We start from the raw sequence: 17900 nt of genomic DNA, 5'->3' as shown, positions 1-17900 counted from the left end.
GAGGTCTCCAAGTATGATTGTATTTTTGTCAGTTTTTGTTTTAAGATCAATAAGTAGCTGTCTTATATATTTTGGTGCTCCCTGGTTTGGGGCATATATATTAAGAATTGTTATGTCTTCTTGATTCAGTGTCCCCTTAGCCATTATGAAATGGCCATTTTTGTCTCTGAGTACTTTTCCTGTCTTGTAGTCAGCATTATCCGATATGAGTATTGCTACACCTGCTTTTTTTTGGATGTTATTTGCTTGGAGTATTGTTTTCCAGCCTTTCACTTTGAATTTGTTTTTATCCTTGTTACTTAGATGAGTTTCCTGTAGGCAGCATACAGTTGGATTTTCTTTTTTAATCCATTCTGCTACTCTGTGCCTTTTTATTGGTGAGTTTAATCCGTTTACATTTAGTGTAATTATTGATACTTGTGAGTTCCCTATTGCCATTTTATATCTTGCTTTCTGTTAGTTTTGTGTCTTGTTTGATCCTTCTCTTTTGTTTTTCTATCTTTTGTTTTTATTTGGTTGTATTCCATACATCTTTCCACTGTTGCTATCTTTTTTATCTCATGTGCTTCTGTGGTGGTTTTTTCAATGGTGGTTACCTTTGAATAATGAAAAGGGTCCCTACCCTGTTCATTGTAGCGAACTATTTTGTGAGTACTTTTGCACTCCATCGTCCTTTGCTACTGTTAATCTCCATCTTCTCCCCCTCTTTCTTTTTGTTGTTGTCACAGTTTAAATTTGGTTTTATTGTGTTCTTCTTGGAGCTTTTACTTGTGGCTCTGTTTTTTTTTGTTCTTTGTATCTGATTGGAGAACCCCCTTTAGTAATTCCTGGAGTGGGGGTTTTCTGATGATAAATTCCCTCATCTTTTCTGTATCTGTGAATGTTTTTATTTCTCCTTCATATTTGAAGGATAGCTTTGATGGGTATAGTATTCGTGGCTGAAAGTTCCTCTCTTTCAGGACTTTAAATATTGGGGTCCACTCTCTTCTAGCTTGTAGAGTTTCTGCTGAGAAATCTGATGATAATCTAATGGGCCTTCCTTTATATGTTGTATTCTTCTTTTCCCTGGCTGCCTTGAGAATTTTTTCTTTGCTGTTGGTTTGTGTCAATTTCATTATGATATGCCTTGGAGTAGGTTTGTTGGGGTTAAGAAAACTTGGAGTTCTGTTTGCTTCTTGAACTTGAGGCTTTAGTTCTTTCCACAGGCTTGGGAAGTTCTCATCTATTATTTGTTTGAGTATGTTCTCCATTCCATTTTCTCTCTCTTCTCCCTCTGATATACCTATTATTCTTATGTTATTCTTTTTGATGGAGTCAGATAATTCTTGTAGGGCTATCTCATTTTTTTTAATTTTTGAGTCTCTTTCTTCTTCTCTCTGTTGTGCCTCAAGTTGCTTGTCTTCTATTTCACTAATCCTCTCTTCTATCTGACCGGTTCTATTAGCTAAGCTTGTTACTTCGTTTTTCAGCTCGTGAATTGAGTTTTTCATCTCTGTTTGATTTGTTTTTATAGTTTCAATTTCCTTGGACATATATTCTTTGTGTTCATTGAGTTGTTTTCTGAGCTCCCTAAATTGCCTTTCTGTGTTTTCTTGTATATCTCGGAGGATTTTTAGGATTTCTATCTTGAATTCTCTGTCATTTAGCTCCAAGGTTTCCAATATATTAAATTTTTTCTCCATAGATTTTTCCTCATCTAGCTGTGTTACCTCTCTTTCTTTTGTATCCATGATATTCGATTTTCTCTTCCTTAATGGCATCTGAGGGTGGTTTTGTTGATAGTATTAATGAGATTTAATAAAGAATAAAAAGTTTCAAAAAATAATAAAAAAAAATCGAAAAGAGTTGTTTTTTTTAAAAAAAATAATAATGAAATAAAGGAAAATAAAATAAAATAAAAATTTAAAAAAAAAAAAAAAAAAAAGGAAATTATTCCCCCCCTCCTTTTTTCCTCTCCTCTCCTCTCCCCTCTTTCTTGATAAAATCTTGTGGTGGACTGTGAATTATAACAAACAATGCCTGTGATGGAGGGCCTGAATTGGAGAAAAGTAATAAAGGGGCAAAAAAAAAAAGAGAAAAAAGAAAAAAAAAGAGCGTATGGACCCACAAAAAGCAAATAAGGAAAAAATTTGGGTCAAGAATAAAATGATTTGCTTTTAGGTGTTGGTTGTCTAAGAGTTATGATGAGAGGATTAAGAGGAAAATGGAAAAATGGGGGGACAAATTAAAAAATTACTATTGTATTTAGTGGAACAAGAACTAGATAATATGGAGAGCCAGGGATGGGAGCACTGCTAGTGAGTTTAAAAGGTGAAGTAAAAACCCCCCAAAATGCCACAAACATAAGTTTGAGTCCCAGATAAGATAATTTGTTTGTTATTGAGGTTTGAATGAGAGGAGATGTAAAGGAGAAAGGAAGAAACTAATATAGAGGGAGAAAAGAAAGAGAGAGAGAGAAAAAAAAAGAGGGAACCACTAAAAGAAGAAAAAAGAAAGGAGAGAGAGAGAGAGAGAGTTAAGGGTTTTGGAGTGCAACCCTCATAGAGAGAAAGGAAGAGAAGAGAAAAGATAATGGGAGATGTAACACTTATGGGTAGTGTAGTTCAAGGAGAGGAGAGAGTAAGACCGGTAGAGAGTTAATCGGCCAAATTGGAGGAGGAAAAAAAAAGTATCAAGAATGAAGATAAGAGAAACAAACGAACAAATATAATAAAATGGGATAGGTTATAAAGTCTGCAGATTATTCTTGATTTTGAGAGGTTATCTTCTTGCTTTTTCTTTTCTCTCCCTCTTCCTGGTCGGTGACTCTCTACCCCGGCTTTTGCCCCTTTGCCACGCTCAGGTGGAGGTTTGCAGTTGATAAGTCTCTATGGCAATGTCATGTATTGTGCTTTAGTCTCGTTGGCAGTCGAGGCTATTAGCATTTATAGGCTCCGACAGTGAGAGAGTCCGTGTTCCTGGAGCCTTTCTCCTAGTCTTTCCTTCCTCAATTAGTAGCCTGATAATCCAGCTATGGGGTTGCTGCTGCCTCTGCCTGGATAGTAAGAGGCTCAAAGAGCTGGCAACTCCCCACTCTATTTCCACTCAGCACAGGGCTCTGGGTAAGGCTCAGTCAGTCAGAGCTGCTAGCATAATCAGGCGGGCTTTCCACCCACTCACAGACTTCTGGCTCTGCCACTCTGTCCGGTAACACAAGCGGGTGCCCACTTCCGGGGCGCTTGGAGAAAACTCTCACTCACTGGCTGCGCGCGCAGACCAGGATATCCGGCCAGCAGTCTCACGCTCTGAGTGAAACCTCCGACCGCAGGGAAAAGTTGCAGCGTTGGAATTGAGTCTCGCTCCGTCCCCGTGCGCGGCTTTTGCAAGGCGGTGGGGCGGCCCGAGATTCCGCTTTGGCCCACACAAAGGCCCCTGACTCTGCTCCTCTGTGCGATGACACGGGCGCGCACTGCCGAGGCACTCGGAGGAATCGCTCACTCCTTACCTGCGCGCGCAAACCAGGATATGAGGCCGGCCGCTTTCCCTCTGAGTGAAACACCCTCCAGTACGGAAAATCTCCACCATTGGAATTAGTTCTCACTCCCTCCCGTGCGTGGCTTTCCCAGGGCGCTGGGGCTGCCCAGAGACTCTGCCCTCGGCCCACAGAAAGGCCTCTGACCCTGCCTCTCCGTGGGGCAACACGGGCACTGACTCCCGGGGCCTAGGAAGAAATCTCTCGCCCACTAACTGCGCACCAACCAGGAGACCGGGTAAAATGGCCGCGCCGCTTGTCTTTCTTTGTTTGGGTTTGGCGCGAGTGTTAGCTTGTATTGCCCGGGTTGCCACAGGATCAGATTTTCCTTGGCTTGGATCTCCGTGCCACAGCCTGGTTCGGCCGTTTGTGTCGCGGCCTAGATGTATTCACCCCCTTTGCCCGCCTCAGTTTCTATATTCACAGTTACCAGAGAAAGCCGCCCTGTTTAGGTTAGTGAGGAAGGCGGAGCATTTCTTACTCCCTATTTCCTTCGGGGTTTGGTTATATATTTAGCCAATTTTTCACTCAATCATACCTTTGGGTGTATTGCGAAGCATCTGGAAGCTCCAAGTATAGGTTTTTCTGTTTCTGGTTGAAGATCTTGTTGAGTTTTGGGGGAGATTTATCTGTATCGCTTCCTACCCCGCCATTACTCTGACGTCATCTTGTATATATCTTTTTATCTCTGCTTTTATTTCTTCTTTGACCCACTCATTTTTCAGAAGTATGTTGTTTAATTTTCACATTTTTTGTGGATTTCTTTACTTCCTTTTTTACAATTGAATTCTAATTTCAAAGCCTGATGATAAGAAAATATGGTTGGTATCATTTCAATCTTCCTGAATTTGTTGATGTTACAGTAATTTTGTGGTCCAACATATGGTCTATCCTTGAGAATATTCCATGCACACTGGAGAAGAATGTATAATCTGATATTTTAGGATGAAGCGTCCTGTAAGTATCTATTATGTTCATTTGGTCCAGAGTGTCATTCAAGGCCGATATTTCTTTATTGATTTTCTGTTTGGATGATCTATTTAAACTGTCAATGGTGTGTTGAAATCTCTAAGTATAATTGTGTTTTTGTCTGCTTCTATTTTTTAGGTAAGTTAGTAGATATCTTACATATTTTGATGCTTCCTGGTTCAGAGCAGATATATTAAGAAATGTTATGTCTTCTTGATATAATGTCCCCTTTATCATTATGAAATGTCCATCTTTGTATCTGGTTACCATTGTTATTTTGAAGTCAGCATTGTCAGATATGAGTATGGCCACACCTGCTTTTCTTTGGATATTATTTGCTTGGAGAATCGTTTTCCAATCTTTCACTTTGATCTACTTTTGTCCTTGCAACTTAGATATGTCTCTTGAAGGCAGCATATAGTTGGGTTTTGTTTTTTGATTCAATCTGCTCCTCTACACCTCTTTATTGGTGAGTTCAGTCCATTTACATTTAGGGTAATATTGACACTTGAGGATTTCCTATAGTCATTTTATGTTTTGTTTTTTGGTAGTACTGTGTCATGTTTGGTTCTTCTCTTTTTTGTTTCTGTCAGTTGTTTTTGTTTGGTGGTATTCTACACTTCTTTTCCCCATTTCTTCTTTTTTTTAAGCTGTGTGTTTCAGCAGAGGCTTTTCTATGCATGGTTATTATTAGGTTATTATGAGAAAAATGTTCACATGTACAAGAGTCCTTTGTCTTATGAGTGCTTCTGCAATCCATCCTCCTTTGCTACTGCAGATCATTATCTTCTCTCCTTTTATGTTGTTCTTGTGGTAGATTATCCTTGTTTTTATTGTGACCTTGTTGGAGCTTTTACTTATAGTTTTGTTCTTTGTAGCTAGACAAATAACACCCTTGAGTATTTCCTGCAGTGGGGGTCTTCTGGTGATAAATTCTCTCAGCTTCTGTATGTTTGGAAATGTTTTTATTTCTCCTTCATATTTAAAGGATAACTTTTATGGATATAGTATTCTTGGCTAGTAATTTCTCTCTTTCAGTACTTTGAATGTTTGGGTCCACTCTCTTCTGACTTGTAGAGTTTCTGCTGAGAAGTCTGATGATAACCTAATGGGTTTTCATTTATATGTTATGTTCTTCTTTTCCTAGATGCCTTGAGGATTCTTTCTCATTGATTTTTGGCAATTTTATTATGACGTGCCTTGAAGTAGGTCTGTTTGGGTTGCAGTAACTCAGTGTTCTCTTTGTTTTTTGGATTCGAGGCTCTAACTCTTTCCATAGGCTTAGGAAATTCTCATTAACTCTTTGAAGAAGGTCTCCATTCCCTTCTCCTCTCTTCTTCTGATATACCCATTATTCTTATATTGTTCTTTCTGATGGAGTCAGACAATTCTTATAGAGTTCTCTCAGTTTTTTTAATTTGTAAGTCTCCTTTTCTCTCTGTAGCATCTCTAGTTGCCTGTCTTCAATGTCACTGATTCCTTCCTCTATCTGGCTTGTTCTATTAGCTAAACTTGCTACCTCAGTCTTCAACACATGTATCGAGCTCTTCATCTCTGTTTTTAAAGTTTCAATCTGCTTGGTGAGGTATTTGTTTTGTTTATTAATTTGTTTTCTGAGCTCTTTAAGCTGCCTATCAGTGTCTTCTCGCATCTCATTGGGTATTTTCAGAACTTCAATTTTGAATTCTCTAACATTCAACTCCAAGGTTTCCATGTGATTAAGATTTATTTCTGGAGATTTTTCATTTTCTTTCTGAAATATGTCTCTGTTTATATATCCATGGTATTTGAATTCTTCTTCCTTTATGGCATTTTAGAGTGATATTGTTAAGAACCCTAACAACAAAACAACTAAAAAGTAAAAAAAATTAAAAATACAATAAAATAATTCTAAAATTTATGACAAGAAGTAAAACCACAGAAATATAAAAAGAAAATAAAAAACAAAGCACTCACAAAAAATAAGAATAAAAATATAAAAATTAAAGAAAATGAAATTCAAAAGAGAAAAAAGAATAAGAAGGGAAAAAAGAGTAACAAAGGAAAAATAAATTTTGGTTTTGAGTGGTTTCCTCCTGTAGGTGTCACTGTATTATAGTTTTTAGTTCTGTGAAGTTCCTAGGCTGACCTCCACTTCGATGTTGCTGTCACAATAATGTAGGCTGGGCTGTAGTCACACTGCTAATTGGGACACATTGTGAGGGCTTTCCGACTTTGGCCTATGGCTTTGGTTTTATGGCTTCAGCTTTCCAGTTTTAAGGCATTAGCAATGGCAATCTCAGGCTTCTGGGCACTACTTCCCACATCTCAACACACCTGGGGACAGGACATGGAGTACTTCTGTTATTCAAGTAAAAGAGTAGCTCTGGAGAGCTAGCTGTGGGGGTTGTCTCTGCCACTCTCCTTACAACCAGGTGAGGAGGTGGGATCTGGGAGGCTGAGGGGCCGCACTTTAGCTTTTTTTTGTCTCTGCTGAGTGTGGGCTGCAAGCAGACCACGGGAATACTGGCTATGACCTCTCATTCTGGCCACTTTGGTTTATCTCCCCCTCTGCCCCTCTATCTCACTGCTCCTCCCAGCAGAAGGAGATCCAGTCACTCTGAATTTCCTTCTCCATACCCCTCAGACAAAACCCAGAGAGCCTGAGCTTTCCTCCTCCCCATAGTCCAGCAGAGAAACACAAACCAGTCACTCCAGGTTGGTCTCCTCTCTTCTCCAAAGCCTACCATGGATGCATTTTATCTTCTACCTCCTTTGCACCCCATCCCACCTTTAGTCCATTCAGTGCATGGATCTTTCAGGTGCACCTGTGTGCCCAGCTGGAGTTCCCTTCGTTTCATTATAGTTGTTCAATATGTTGAAATGTCAAGGGGAGAGATCAAGAATATCCCTCATGCTGCCATTACTCTCTAATAACTAATTTTTCTTTAAATTATTTTAAAGTAAGTGTTTTTCCTGCTGAGGCAAATGTACATGAGTAAGAACAAAATGGTAAAAACTCATTTTTATCCTAAGAAGTGGCATGAAATAATGCTTTCATCCATAAATCACTGGGGTATTTTTAATAAACTATTTGAATTGGGTTATTCTGATTCTATTGTTGAGCACTGATTTATATAAAGTCATATGTCAGCTAAAACCATACCCCCAATGCCGTAAGTTCTACTGGGTTTATGAATTGCTTTATATTAGTGCATTTGTACCTTTCTTTTCAATGGAACAGTTCTGCTTTTTCATTTTTTACATGAACAATTTTAAGTAAAAATCAGTGGCCTTATTTTTTAACTTTTTTTTATTAAAATATTAAAATATTTCATAGTTTAACAAATAAAGTAAAAAGAAGAAATCAAATGATTTTAATTTTGGTACTTATAAAAATCATGAACAGATTGATTCGTGTGTATAAAAACATGAGATACATGATTTACAGTCTTCCCTAATTGAATAAACCCTAGACCCATAAAACTGACACAGAGCAAATACAAGAAGGCCTGCTCACTTTACGATGGAGCTACCAAGGAAAATCAGAGAGCCCCAAGAGGCCTCACTTCTCTGAAGATAATCCTTCATTCCTTTAATCAACAGCAGTTCCAGCAAAGCAAGCCACTGAAGACAGCCTTGATGTGTGGACACCTGGCACTCACAGCAGAAAGGATGGTGTTTGTATCCCCCAAAATGTATATGTTGAAATCCTAACCCTCAGTGTGATAACATTAGGATTTTGGGCATTTGAGAAGTGATTAGACTGTGAGTGTGGAGCCCTTATAAATGGGATTGTGTCCTTACAAAAGAAATCTCAGAGAGCTCCCCTACCCTGTCTACCATGTGAGGACACAGCAAGAAGACAGCTGTCTCTATGAACCAGGAATTGGGTCTTCACCAGAGACTGAATCTGCTGGTACTTTGAGTTCAGACTTCTAGCCTCCAGAACTGTGAGAAACAGATTTCTGTTGTTTATAAGTCAACCAGTCTATTGTATTTTGCTATAGATGCCTGAAAAGATTACGACAGATGGTCACTAATCAATGTCACAATGATAAATATTCCAGGTGTTTCTCATCCATAAACAACCAATTCTGGGTAGTGGTGGCTTCAGACAGCTTCAGGCTTATAAGCAATGGCTTTGTTTCTAAGTGCAGACCCAACACGCATCCAGTGTGACCCTGTAAGGACTCTCTGAGAGCTAATTAGCTTGGCAGCTACATGTTACTGCCAAGTTCACTTGCAAGAGTCTACTGACACCCACTACAGTTTCAAGATTGCAAAACGCAACCCACTTACTTGGTTTATTTAAACAGTTTTACATAAACAAGAAACATAAGAGAAATTTCAAATGTTCTTTTGCACAATACAAATAGATCCTTGGCAAGTGCTTGCCTTAAGTCGCTATCAGACCCACCAATGTTGAAAATTTCATGTTTCCCTTCTTCTGGCAGAATCCTTACAGTAAAGACTGCAAGTCAAAAACCAAAGAGGTAAAAATTAGCTTGTCTTCCAAAAATAACTGGAAAGGGGAGGAGGGAGTAGCAATGAAGTAATGAACTGATAACAACTTCATTATTGATGGTCTACTTAGGTGCAAAGCATTGATAGCCATCTTCAACATTCATTATTTCAAATCCCTATAAAATTCCAAGATAGGTGTTGTTACACTATCTCAATAGCAGAAAAAGGGTCAGAGAAATGAAATCACTTGCTTAAGGAAATGGATCAAGATTTGAACAGAAGTCAGTGGGATGCCAAAGTCCGCACACTTCCCACTATTTCAAACCCTATCTAGTCTCCTACTAGGAGAAAATAAAATAATTAACAATATCATCATCACATTAAAATGAGTGCACAAACTGATATACATGTTTCCATGTTTATATGTATCATATAAATGGCAATAAAGATACAGGATATAAGTGAAAGTAAGCCAAGAAGAGCACAGCTTTCATATACAGGGTATACGTGTGCACGTGAGATGGTTACCTCAGTCAAATTGATTGACATGTTCAAAACCTCACATAGTCATTTATTTTTTGAGGTGAGAGTACTTGAGATCTCCTCTCTTGGCAGATTTCAAGTGTACAGTGCAATGTTATGAACTATGGTCACTGTGCTACATATTAGATCCCTAGAACTCATCCATCTTATTCCTGAAGGAACATTTATTCTCTCTTATAGGAGAATCTCAAATAGTAAATGTAGAAAGAATGAAGGAAATACATAATCACCATTAGGAAACCATCACAGTAAATGTTACTCCAGACAATCTCCACTGAAAGACGCTGCCATCAGTGGGTGAAAGTTTGAGAAGCCAGACAATAACATGGTCACATAGTCTCAAAGTATCTCCTCCAACATATTTATCCATTAAGAAAAGGAAACAGTAACTTTACAGTGGAGAAATTCAGCAGACAGAACCTTAATCGAAGAAACAAAGTCAGCATTACTGTAACAATGTATGCTAACATCGTGTACCCTCTCTTGTGATGCACTGAAGACACCACCTCAGCACTTGTGTGGTCGTCTTGCCCAGAATCCACTTCAATCTAATCATGTGAAAACATCAGACGAACCCAAACTGAGAGACAGTCTACAAAATAACTCAACAGTACCCACTAAAAGTGTCAAGGTCATAAAGAACAAGGCAGGAAAGGGAAGTTGTCATGGATTAAAGGAGACTAAGGAGCTACAACAATTAAATGCAATGTAGGGTCTTAGATTATATCCTGGGAATGGACAAGAGACACTAGGGGGGAACTGGCAAATTATCAGTGCCCTGTTTTGATAAACCTATTATGGTTAAATAAGTTGTTAACATTAGGGAATGTGTTTAATTGCAAACACATTACAATTAACCCTTTGAGTAGTACGAATGTTCATGTACGACCTCATGCCTCCTGACCATCCAGGCATGAGATAACAAAAATGTTTATTTTAAAAATGTGTAAGGCAACATTTTAAAAAGGCAAATGTATGTTCTTCTTTGTTTCTATAAATTGGTTATCAAACAAACATGATTTTAAGTTAATAAAACTGGAACTGGAACTAATTTCATTTTTTGAATAAAAAACTCACTCCCAGGGGTCAGTGAGCATGAATAAAATTCACTACTCAAAGAGTTAAAGGTGAAGTATTAGGTTTCCAAATTACGGCCCATGCTTTTCCACTTCTGAGCCTTTTATCACATTATTCCTTTTTTAACTGAAATGTCCTTGCCCCATCCCCATGTCCTTTAACCAAACCCCTCCCAGATAGAATGCCAGCGTCCCATGGTTCCGCAGGCCAAACTAATTTCTCTGTACTCTTAATTCTCACAGCCCTTTAACCACACACTTTCATTGACATTTACCACATCCCCCTTACATTTTAGCCATTGATGTAAATCAGCAATTTGCAACCGGCATGCCACAAGAGGCACATTGGTATGCCGCAAGAATTTCTACAACTTGCAATGCTTGGCTATTTGGCCAGAGTCACTGACTTCTTTTCCCTTAGGTTATCAAATAAAAAAATGACAACAGCCAACCCAACAAGAGCCATCCAGTGTGATGAATCAGAATTAAACATATTTTTTTTGTCAGATTGGCAAAAACGATATTTTTTGGCATGCTGCAGAATTTTATGTGCCATGACATAAAAAAAAGGTTAACAATTGTTGATATAAAAGATTCATTTATACAAACAGACAGATTTATTAAATATTTATCATATGATCTCTGTTGCCCCATACCGTGTCTGGAATTGTATGTGACACAGAGTCTGGGTTCAACAATGGCTTTTGGAAAGACCCTTGATTACGGTGGCCTTTATGAATGTCAAGCTCTTGAGGAACAAATCATCTAGAATGCCAATTCACTCACATGCAGTGAGAACTAGAACTGCCAGTACAACAGGGAGCTCGTGTTGGTTTAGCCTACAGATTATTTCATGTTGGAAGAGACATACAGGGGTGGAAAAAGTAGGTTTGTAGTTCTGAGTATGTGAGACACAGTGTTTATTCTTGTATCATTATTTTTTCTTTGTTTTCAAAGTGAGAGGAGGGGAGATAGAGAGACAGAATCCTGCAAGTGCTCTGACCTCCTAGGGCTGCTGCTCTGCCCATCTTGGGCCATCTTGACAACTGAGCTATTTTTAGCACCTGAGGTGGAAGCTCCTTGGAGCCATCTTCAGCACTTGGAGCTGATGCACTCAAACTAATCAAGCCATGGCTGCAGGAGGGAAAAGGAGGGAGAGAGAGAGAGAAGGGGTAGGGGTAGGGGTCGATAAGCAGATGGTCACTTCTCTTGTGTGCCCTGAACAGGAATTGAACCTGGGACATCCATATGCTGGGACGATGCTCTACCATTGAGCCAACCAGCCAGGGCCATTCTTTTATCATTACTTATCAATATTGTATTATTTTCTGTACAAAACAACTATAAACTTCCTTTTGCCTGCCTCTGCATGTGGAGAGCTGAAATGGAATCAGAAGGCTGCTCAGGAAGCAAGGAGAACAAGTTGGGTAATTTTCATGATAGAACCAAGCTAGGTGACCTGAGAATAAAACCACACCTGCTACCAGGGCAACCCTTCCCTGTTGTCAGGTCTGGACCCATCTTTGCTCAGTGCTCCATACACACGGACAAAGTTTTCCTTTATGATTCTCTTTTTCTCCCCCCAGTTCTCTACCCTGACTGCACATTAGAATCACTCAAAGAGTTTTCAAATATCTGGCCTGACCAGGTGGTGGTGCAGCAGATAGAGCATCACACTGTAATGCGGAGGACCCAGGTTTGAAAACCCAAGGTTTCCAGCTTGAGTGCAAACTCACCAGCTTGAGCGCAGGGTTGCTGACTTGAGCGTGGGATCATAGACATGACCCCATGTTCACTGGCTTGAGCCCAAGGTTACTGGCTTGAAACCCAAGGTTGCTGGCTTGAGCCCAAGGTTACTGGCTTAAGCAAGGGGTATTTGGCTCAGCTGTAGCCCCCTGGTCAAGGCACATACGAGAAAGCAATCACTGAACAACTAAGGTGCCACAACAAAGAATTGATACTTCTCATCTCTCTCCCTTCCTGTCTGTCTGTCCCTATCTGTCCCTCTCTCTCTGTCTCTCTCTGTCACTAAATAAATAAATAAATAAATAAATAAATAAATAAATAAATAAAAATAAAAAAATCCTAATGTCTGGACCTTACTCAAGATCAATTCAATCAGACTTTCTGGAGAGGGTGCCTCAGGTCTGGAGATTTTTGAAAGCTCTCCCGGTGACCATTATGTGCAGCCAAGGCTGAGCACTACCATTATATTGATACAATTTTTGTTAATTAAGATATTAACAAGTTATTAATCAAGCAGGAAACAGACAAGTTCAACCTTTCCTACTTTTTTGCCCTAATAGTCATATGTTCTCTCTCTCCTGAAGATACATGATCTCATGTAGTCTCTATTTTGTCTACTGATTTAACACCCAGGTTTATGGGGATGCCTTATCCTAACCCAAACGGGAATCCTTCAGGCACTGTCTCACCGGCCTCCAGGGTAGTACATTGTTAGGTGTACCAGCAAAATAAGATAAGACAAAATGCTTTCGACATATATGACAGGTAGAAGGATCCAATATTTTATCTTTACCATCAGCATTTGACAGAAATGAGATGGGAGGCAGCTGGAAGCAAGTGGCAAATAATTTGTCAGGAATAAAACCCAAGAAATTTCCTGAGTGGTAATTTCTCTGTGGCTCACGACATGGGTCCATGACATGACATAAAAATGAATCACAATGAGATATCACCTCACAGCAGTCAGAATAGCGCTCATCAACAAAACAACACAGAATAAGTGCTGGCGAGAATATGGAGAAAAGGGAACCCTCCTGCACTGCTGGTGGGAATGCAGACTGGTGCAGCCACTGTGGAAAACAGTATGGAGATTCCTCAACAAATTAAAAATCGAACTGCCTTTTGACCCAGCTACCCCACTTTTAGGAATATACCCCAAGAACACCATAGCACTGTTTGAAAAGAAGAAATGCACCCCCATGTTTGTGGCAGCATTGTTCACAATAGCGAAGATCTGGAAACAGCCCAAGTGTCCGTCAGAGGACGAATGGATTAAAAGCTTTGGTACATATACACTATGGAATACTACTCAGCCATAAGAAATGATGACATCGGATCATTTACAATAACATGGATGGGCCTTGATAACATTATATTGAGCGAAATAAGTAAATCAGAAAAAACTAAGAACTATATGATTTCATACATAGGTGGGACATAAAAATGAGACTCAGAGACATGGACAAGAGTGTGGTGGTTACAGGGGGGGGGAGGAGAGAGAGGGGGTTCGGGGAGGGGAGGGGCACAAAGAAAACCAGTTAGAAGGTGACGGAAGACAATTTGACTTTGGGTGATGGGAATGCAGCATAATCAAATGTCAAATTAACCTGGAGATGTTCTCTCTGAATATATGTACCCTGATTTATCAATGTCACCCCATTAAAATTAATTTTAAAAAGTGAATCAGAAAAAAAGATCAAGTCCATATGCTGAGAACTGAGATGGTTTATATACCATGTAAAGTGCTAAGTGCCAGGAGATCGTGGGGGTCTGTAGAGGAGGCAGCATTTTAGCTGGGCCTGGGGGATGAGTAGGTCTGACCCTGTGGGGCTAGGAAGGACATTCTGAAGGGATGGCCCAGGCTCAGATAAAGGGGTTGAAGCTGTGGAGGAGGGACAGGGAACAAACGGCAAGTAGCTGCATTTCCCCCGGACAGGGGAGAACAGAAGACTCCAGTATTGCAAATATTCTGCCACTTCAGTAGTTCTGGAACTATTCCCTGTCAAAGATTTGGTTAGAGCTTAATAAGAAGTTGTGAGTTTATTTGCTTTTCACACTCATAATCTGATATGATGTGTCCAAAGAGTTTGGTGATGGATGAAGCAGTCTCATGAATGCATTTATATATTTATTGAATTAAATTACAGAAGAGGAAACTTGAAGATAAAAGATCAAGTATTTCAATGATGATATATACTGCTCACAAAAATGAGGGGGTATTTCAAAACGACTATGAAGCGATAAAACATCCCCTCATTTTTATGAGCAGTAGCATTTTCCTATGAAGTACAAGTGTGGCCATCAGCCATTTTCAGTATTATTATTTTATTTCAGTAAAAAGATGGAGATGCCAGGCTTGTGCGAGTTAAGAGCAAATTCTGGTGTGAAAATGAGAACAATCTCCGTTAACAATAAGAACGGAGCAAGCGCACACGTCACTCCTCGGGAGCCCGGAAACAGACCGCCTGACAACTCAGCGCTGACGCCTTGGAAGCCCCGCAGCTGTTCCCAGGCCCTGCTGCGGCTGTCACTATGGCAACGCCCCTCCCAGGAGAGCAACTCAGCCCTGGAAACCACTAGCATTTAAAAATTAACGCAAGTGATCCTGGATTGGATTCTGCACGAGAAAAAAATCTTATAGAAATGTCTTTGCCAAAGACATATTTGGGATAAATGGGCTAAATTTAAACATGAATTGTGGAGTAGATGGGTGCTTCCCAAACTTCAGGGTACCTTAGACTCACCTGGAGGGCTTGTCAAAACACAGATTGTCACCCCCAGAATGTCTGATTCAGCATGGTGGCAGTGGAGGCTGAGAACGTGTATTTCTAACAAGTCCCCAAGTGATGCTGACACTGCTGGTCTGGGATCACACTTTGAGAACCACTGCATTACATACTAGCACTGTACTAATGTCAATTTCCTGATTTTGATGACTATAGTATGCTACAGTGTCTTTGGTCTTACAAAATACTCATAGCAGTATTTAGGGCATAGGTAGGGCATAGGAACATCACATCTGAACTTACTCTCAAAGGTTCATGAAAAATAGACAAAATTAATAAATAGAATGGTAAAGCAGCCTGACAAGTGGTGGCGCAGTGGATAAAGCATTGATCCGGAACTCTGAGGTCGCTGGTTCGAAACCCTGGGCCTGCTTGGTCAAGGCACATATGGGAGTTGGTGTTTCCTGCTCCTCCCCTTTCTCTCTTTCTCTCTCTCTACTTTCTAATATGAATAATAATAAAAAAATGATAAAGCAAATGTGGGAAAAATAACAATTGGGAAACTGGAACAAAAGGTATGTGAATGTTTATTGTGGTATTCTTGTAACTTTCATGATAGATTAAAATTAAATTAAAAAACTAATGAAGGGAAAGTTATAACATCATCTAGATCTTTCCAACCAGTAGTAGCCACTAGCTACACATGATTATTTAAATTTAAATTAATTAAAATTAAATAAAATTTAACATGGAGCTTCTCAATCACACTCAAGCTTCTGCAAGTGCTAAAGAGTCATGTGTGACTAGTGACTACTGCGGAAAACAACACAAATATAGAACATTTCCATCGGCACAGAAAGTTCCTTTGGACAGTACTTACTACAGTGAAAAAATTTTAAGGCCGGGAAAATTTAGTGTGCCAAAAGCAATGGTAGAGGCAGCAGTAATAGTCATAAGCAGTAGAAACCAGTTGTTCCCCACATAAGATAGTCTATTCATTCAACGGGGCTAAAGGAAGAAAAATGATTGAGTCACACTGGTTTTGCATGGATTAGTGACATAATTGCCAGAACAGCTACTCACTATCACCACTTTGCACACCTCATCACTTTATTGATTTTCTTAATAATCCACTAGACAAAGGAGAAGTAAACATCCCAATGTCTTGGTTTGTGACACTTGGAATATCCCAGTGTGAGGCTGGCAGAGTTAATCTGGCCCGAACAGACCAAGATTGGCTGTGTGAAGGAAGGGTCCTGCATCAGCTGGGCATGTGAGGAAAAAATGCCCCCCCCCCAAAGCTACACCACTCAGTTTGTCCCAGATTCTTCCAGGAATCTGATCTCAGCAGGGTGAGGCCCCAGGAGTCTGAAGGGTGGGTGGGGCTAGTGGCTCTCCTATGAGGGAGAGGCACTAGTCAGGTTCATGGGAATGTGGGGGGAGTGGCCCCCACTCCAGAGCCACACAACTCAGTCACTGACCCCCCCTGAGTTTTCCCAGACCTCTACACTCTGGCCCAGACCTCTACACTCTGGCCCAGACCTCTACATCCTGACCCAGACCTCTACATCCTGACCCAGACCTCTACACTCTGGCCCAGACCTCTACATCCTGACCCAGACCTCTACATCCTGGCCCAGACCTCTACACTCTGGCCCAGACCTCTACATCCTGACCCAGACCTCTACATCCTGACCCAGACCTCTACACTCTGGCCCAGACCTCTACACTCTGGGCCAGACCTCTACACTCTGGCCCAGACCTCTACATCCTGACCCAGACCTCTACATCCTGGCCCAGATCTCTACACTCTGGCCCAGACCTCTACATCCTGACCCAGACCTCTACACTCTGGCCCAGACCTCTACATCCTGACCCAGACCTCTACATCCTGACCCAGACCTCTACACTCTGGCCCAGACCTCTACATCCTGACCCAGACCTCTACATCCTGACCCAGACCTCTACACTCTGGCCCAGACCTCTACATCCTGGCCCAGACCTCTACATCCTGACCCAGACCTCTACATCCTGACCCAGACCTCTACATCCTGACCCAGACCTCTACACTCTGGCCCAGACCTCTACACTCTGGCCCAGACCTCTACATCCTGGCCCAGACCTCTACATCCTGACCCAGACCTCTTCTACACTCTGGCCCAGACCTCTACATCTTGGCCCAGGCAGCTGACTCCTCAGCAAGAAGCCAACTCTGCAGGGTGGGGGTGATAAGACCAGGGTGTGGGGTTATTGCTTTCCCCAAGGCTAATGCTCTATAGAGGGGAGTGTTCCACCCAAGAAAGATAGAGTCTATGGTGTGGGAGAGTGACTCTGCACAGGGGTCCTGGCAGCTATCCATTCAGCTCTCTCCCCAGAGCCACAAACCCAGTCTCTCTGCACAAGACTCCTGTCCACTACACTCTACCTCCAGTGGAGCCTGGGATGACTGGTTGTGAAAGAGATTTTGTGCACTGGCCCTTTAAAAGGGTAGCTGTGTCTCTGGAAGGTTCCTGTCTCTCTCAGGTGGACAGAATTCCACCTAGTTTCACAGTCAGATGTTATGTGGGCACCTCTTCCTGGCTGTGGTGCTCTGGGCTGGGAAGCCTAGCTTGGGGTTGAGACCATGCTCCTCATGGGGAACCCTGGCAGTTGATATAGCCCTCTGGAATCTTTGCCACCACTTTGGGACTGAGGTCAGCCCTTTCCGAGTTTCCACCCTTCCTGCCAGTATCAATGTGGCTTCTGTACATTCTTGGTTATGAGGCTTCTCCTCAGTTAGTCTTCAGCTGGTTATTTATTCAGGTTGATTGCTCTATATTTTAGTTGTAATTCCAGTTTGGCCCTGGGAGGAGGTGAGTGTAGCTTTCACCTACTCTGCTACCA

At 41.0% G+C, this 17900-nt stretch overlaps 1 protein-coding gene across 5 annotated transcripts in view; it reads right to left on the bottom strand.

Moving 5' to 3' along the window:
* Positions 1-17900, bottom strand: part of NEK11 (NIMA related kinase 11) — a 290594-nt gene that overhangs the window by 228387 nt on the left and 44307 nt on the right. The window lies entirely within an intron of this gene.

The sequence above is a fragment of the Saccopteryx leptura genome, chromosome 10 (assembly GCF_036850995.1).
Source record: "Saccopteryx leptura isolate mSacLep1 chromosome 10, mSacLep1_pri_phased_curated, whole genome shotgun sequence".
NCBI lineage: Eukaryota > Metazoa > Chordata > Mammalia > Chiroptera > Emballonuridae > Saccopteryx > Saccopteryx leptura.
Note: the sequence above shows the minus strand (reverse complement) of the source record. Positions and strands in the feature narration are given on the sequence as shown.